Genomic DNA, 6,000 nt, shown 5'->3' on the forward strand with positions numbered 1-6,000 from the left:
GTGAGTGAGTAAAATCCTTCTGCATCTATACAACGACCCGGGTCAGGCCCCACTGACTCAGAAAGCAGTTCGAATTTGCCACCTAATTAACTAACTCTGCAGCTGCCATGAGCTTGTTTACCAGGGGCTAAGACCCGAGAGAAACTGCAATTTAACGTTAAAGTTAAAAGCAAAATGCAACACTTGACCAGGTTTTACAAAGAGATAAACCCTTAAAACACCTAGGATTCCCTTGCTCACCAAATTCCTGAGCTATATACTCTGCCCAAGCAGTGCTCCATTGAGCTGGCCTTCATGTTACTGAGGACTCCCTCTACCCTGGTCACTGTATAGGAACATCTGCCACAATGAAGGCATGTGCCTGGCCGTTGGGTGAGGTTAAAATCCCAGTGGAAAGGGTCCATTTCTGGGAACTACCAGCTTCACCCTGTGCATTGCAGAGTTGCCAACTCTGGTTGGGCAAAGTCCTAGAGGCTGAATCACATGACCTCCTGCTTTCAGCTGCCCCTCCCCCAAGCTGCAACCATTGGTCACCTGACCCATCAATCCTCACAACACAGCATCTCCAAAAGCCAATCAGAAGGCAAGCACTCTTCATTCCCTGATTGGATAGTTCTTGACTGAAGCGTTTTTTCCTCCCTCTTTTTCAATATTTTTTGCAGCTGATAAACAGAAGGATTCAATGTAAAAGTAATAGATGAATATATTCCTGGAGAATCCAGGCCAATCCTGGAGGCTTGGCAACTCCTAGTAGAACTCCACCCAAGCCTTTGGAGAGAGGAAGGGGATGTTGAAGCTGCTGTGGCCCCATCTACCCTCTCAGGTTGTGATTAACGATCCTCTGACACTATTTAGATGTGAAGCAGTTGAATTGTCCCCTGGTGTCCTGACCAACATTCATCCCTGAACCAACACCACTAAAACAGATTTATCTGCACATTATTACATTGCTGTTTGTGGGATCTTGCTGTGTGTAAATTGACTGTCATGTTTCTTGCATCAAAAAGTGACTTCCAAAAGTCTGTCACTGGCTGTAAAGCACTGAGGGGCACCTCGAGTTCATGCAAGGTGCTAGAGAAATGCAAGTCTTTTAGTCTTTTGTTCCATTTATTCATTGAGAATCACAGGATCATAGAACGGTTACAGCACAGAAGGAGGCCATTTGGCCCATCGTGTCCATGCCGGCTCTCTACAAGACCAATTCGGTTGCTGCCACTACCCCTCGTCATTTCCCCATAGTCCTGTAAATGTTTTCCCTTCGGGGAGGGAGGGGTTAATCTCATTGCCTTGATTCTTAACCCTTGAACCTAAGAGGGAGGATTCTGTGATGTGGAATAACCTCGTTAATAAATTATGATTCGTCCCAGCATCGACACTTGACATTTTCACAAATATGGTGAGAAAACGAGGCAGTGATCATTTCTCTGCGACAACAGATGGAGACAATGGTTCCCTAATCACACTCTCTCCCAGCAGCGATTCCACTCTGTTCCTGCCCTTTCTTCCAGTGCAATATGAAACCCCTAATTATTATATAAGGTGGGGGGGGGAGGAGAGGAGCAGAAAGCATCCCATTGATTAATAAAATGTGGGTGAAAAAAACCCAATGTACATTTTTAAAAATCATGCTTTATATAAGAACAAGCTGAATACTGACAGGAGTCAGTGATAGTTGAACTCTGCATTAAAGGCTGATAATGGGGATTGGAGCATCTGGCACGAGTAGGGGGAGTGTTGCATAGGAAGAGGAGGAGGCCATTCAGCCCTTCATACCTGTGCCAGCTCTTCGGTAGAGCTATCCAATCAGATCCACTCCTCTATTCTTTCCCCGCAAACCCTTTTCGCCTTCAAGTATTTATCCAACTCCATTTTGAATGTTACTATTGAATCTGCTTCCACTGCCCTTTCAGGCAGCGCACTCCAGATCGTAACTCAGTGCGTTTAAAAAAAAATGTTTTCACAGCTGCCCTCAGGGTTCTTTTGCTGATGATCTTAAACCTGGGTCCTCTGGTTAGTGACCCTCCTGAGAGTGGAAGAAGCTTCCAGACATTATCATCTAACCCCTTAATTTTAAAGTTGTGACTTGTTGGTCTGGAGTCCATCTCATCAGAAACCAGTTTCTATATCAGCTCTTGGATGTTCCCAACAGTTGGCAGATGTTAGTAGATAGTGATAGGGGGGAATATAGGGGTAAAGTAATTATTAGGGGGAATATAGGGGTACAGTAAGAACTTAATGAAAGGGAATGAATTTCTTAAAATCTCCAAGCACATTAACAGTTAAAGGTTACCAGATGAACCTTGCACAGCCTTAGGGCCTGCAAACAACAGAAAGGCCTTGGAGTCAGACTGGAGTCAGAGGATGGCAATAACAACTAAGATTAAGTGTGCTCTTCAACAGATAGGGGAAGAACAGATGGTCCTAGTTTGGTTAGGAGGGAAGGTCTCTGCCTGGGTGAAAAATAGGGACATACAATGCTTGTACCTGTTACCAGAGATGTCTGTTTAATGTAAACCTATATGATGACGAGATTGGAATCTGGAAACTGTTCTTGTACGTGACCAATAATGTATAAATATGTTGAACACTTGTAATTTAGCAGAGTGCTATCTCAAGCTGCATTGAGATGGTGCTCTCCTTGCAATTGCTCGAATAAACGGTCGTGACCTGTACCTGAGACTCCTGTGGTCCGTTTGTCAAAGTGACCACAACAATAGTAAATTAGTATATAGGAGACAAATGTATCAATCACTGCTTTGGTCCCAATAGGAATACAATGCTCACTTTGAGTACCATGCTATAGGAAGGATATGACAGGCATGGATGGGAAGGATGTGGAGGAGATTTACATGAATGCTATCAGAGAGATGAGTGATTGGAGAAGCTCGGGATTGCGAATGTTCACATTTTCTCAAAGAAGGTTAAGAGGAAATTTAATAGAGGCGTTCAAAACCATGAAGGGTTTTAATTGAATAAAGAAGCAAAAGTAATTTCAGTGGCATTGGAATTGGTAAACAGAGGGCACAGATTTAAGAGAATTGGAAAGTGAGCCAGTTGGCAGTTGAGGGCATGTGTTTACATAGGAAGGTGCCGAGATCTGGAAATCACTACCTGAAAGGACAGTGGAAGCAAATTAAATAGTAACTTTTAAAGAGAATTGGTTAAACACTTGAAAAAGTAAACGATTACAAGGTTATGGGAAAAGAGTGAGAAGTGGGATAAGTTGGTTATGATTTTCAGAGAGTTAGCATAGGAACAGTGGGCAGAATTCGCAGATTTATTCTGTGGATACAAACTGTTGGAAGTAACAAGGAGTTACTGAAACACACCACTATTTTAATCACTGATTAGCGTAAGTTACCAAAATAAATTGTTATATTAATCATTGGTTCGTTTGGGTTACTGAAATACATTTTTGTATTAATTATGGGTCATGTGAGAAGTTACTGAAATACATTATTATGTTAATCACTGGTTAGTGCGAGTTACTGAAACACATTATTATTTTAATCATGAGTTACTGAAATAAATTATATTAATCACCAGTAAATGTGTGTTTCTGTGATGCATTAATATATTAATCACTGGTTAGAGTGAGTTACTGAAATAAATTGCTATAATCATCACTGGTTAGTGTGAGTTGCTGGAAGACATTATTTTAGTATTTGGAATGAAGTACTGAAAGTCGTCTCTGATTGGCTGAGGCATTACCATGGAGAAAGCGAAAGGAAACTATAGGCTCCCAAGTTCTGTACTACCCAGTAAATATTAATGTTACATTAGTTAGTGGTTCGAATGAATGACTGAAAGACATTATCCTATTAATCATTGATTAGGGCGGGGGGGGGGGGGGTGGGTGGGGATGGGTGGGGGAGACTGATAAATATGATCATGTCCACGAGAGTTACTGATAAAAATTGTTACATTAATCACTAGCGGACTAAATTATCAAAATACATTGTTACATTAACCATTGGTTAGGGTGAATTACTGAAATACATGATTCTATTAATCACATTATTCACTGGTTAGCATTGGTTACAAAAATACAAATTGTTATGTTAATCACTGTTTACAACAAGTTACTGAAGTATATTATTACGCTAATCACTGGTTAGAGTTACTGAAATGCATTATTACATTAATTATTGGTTAAAGTGAATTATTGAAATAGATTAATATATTTATTACTCGTTAGAGTGAAGAGTTTCTCAAATACATTATTGTATTAATCATTGATTAGAATGTATCACTGAAATATATTATTTAATCACTAGGTAGTCTGAGTTGCTGAAATACATAATTATGTTAATCACTGGTTAGAGTGAATTTCTGAAATAAATCATGATATTCATCACTGGTTAGTTTAAGGTGTTATTGTAATACATCCATTTTAATCACTCGTTGGAGTGTGTTAGTGAAATAAATCATTATATCAATCACTGTTTAGTGTCAGTTACTAAAATATATATTAGTCACTGGTTAGAGGGAGTAATTGATTTAAATTATTGTATTCATCTCTGGTTAGGGTGAATTGCTGATTTAAATGAGCATATTCGTCACTAATTACTAAAGTACATGTTTGTCGAGTTGCTGGTTTGATTGATTACGTGTTACTGAAAGACTGCAATGAGATTCAAGGGAGCGGAGCCAAAACATTAAGAATTTAATCCTTCAGCCACATTAATGTGTTCAGGCTTTTTCGTGTTTTCGGAATGAGAGTGTTGGGATTTTCCGGTCAATTTACTGAGGGATCGATTGATGTCTGTTTGAAGTGGTCCTGTGTCACTCCAGGACAGTCATTGCTGCCTCCTCTTGCCTGGGATCTTCTAACACTCTCGCCCATGATCAACAAATATTTTCTTCATTGCTACAAAGTGGAATCTTTCCGGCTTTTTTTTTTGGGGGGTGGTGACGTTGGGTGTTGTTCGACTTCACTGAGGGAGGTGTCAATATTTTGGGGCAATGCGAATCTTGTGTTTGTGGTGAGAAGTGATGTGGTCAATAATGTGGAGGGTTCTGGGCAGTGGATGCCGGATCTCTAAGTGGGTCGACTTTCCCTCTGTGATCACAGGGGAACATCTGAACTGAGGAAGGCTGAACGAACAAGGCGAGATGTTGATAGTCTTCCTGCAATCTCCAACAGCTGTAGTTCAACACCACCCCCCCACTCGCTTTCCCCCTCTCGCTCTCCCTGTCTATTTGTCTCCAGGCCTCTCCACAAGACAACTAGTCATTGGAAATAGAATATTGCAGGGCGGCTTATAAATCTAATTCTCAGGAATTGGTGTTTCAACTCGTGGGCATTAAGGATTTTTAAAAAAATGTTCCGGCTGTCAATCTTTTAAACAAACCCAGCTCCTGATGCAAGTGATCAATTAAAAAAAAAAACTGGTGCAGTTTTATCCAAGACATTCAAATATATTTAGAATGATTTAAAGGGATGTTAGAGGGTGTGGAGAAAGTGGCAGAAATCAAATTGTGAACTGATCAGAGGGGGGATTGTTTCGCCTGCTTCACACACACACACACACACACACTCAGTCACTCTCTAACACACACAATCAGTCACACTCACACACACACTCAGTCACTCACTCACGCGCACACACACTCAGTCACTCACACACACTCAGTCACTCTCACACACACACTCAGTCACTCTCACACACACTCACACTCAGTCACTCACACACACACTCACGCACACACATTCAGTCACTCACTTTCACACACACACACTCAGTCACTCACTTTCACACACTCAGTCACTCACACACACAGTCACTCACTTTCACACACACACACACTCACGCACTCAGTCACACACATACATTTTCAATCACACTCACGTTCACACACGTGCTCACACAGCACATTCACATACATCCGCACTCAGTCACTCTCACACACACACTCAGTCACTCACTCTCACACACACTCACACTCAGTCACTCACTCACGCACACACACGCTCAGTCACTCACACACACTCACATT

General features: G+C 41.2%; 1 protein-coding gene across 3 annotated transcripts in view; it reads right to left on the bottom strand.

The window, feature by feature from the left end:
- Positions 1–6,000, bottom strand: part of LOC144699585 (carbonic anhydrase-related protein 10) — a 265,727-nt gene that overhangs the window by 258,339 nt on the left and 1,388 nt on the right. The gene's annotated exons all lie outside the window — the stretch shown is intronic.

Source organism: Cetorhinus maximus, chromosome 24 (genome assembly GCF_964194155.1).
Source record: "Cetorhinus maximus chromosome 24, sCetMax3.hap1.1, whole genome shotgun sequence".
Taxonomy (NCBI): domain Eukaryota; kingdom Metazoa; phylum Chordata; class Chondrichthyes; order Lamniformes; family Cetorhinidae; genus Cetorhinus; species Cetorhinus maximus.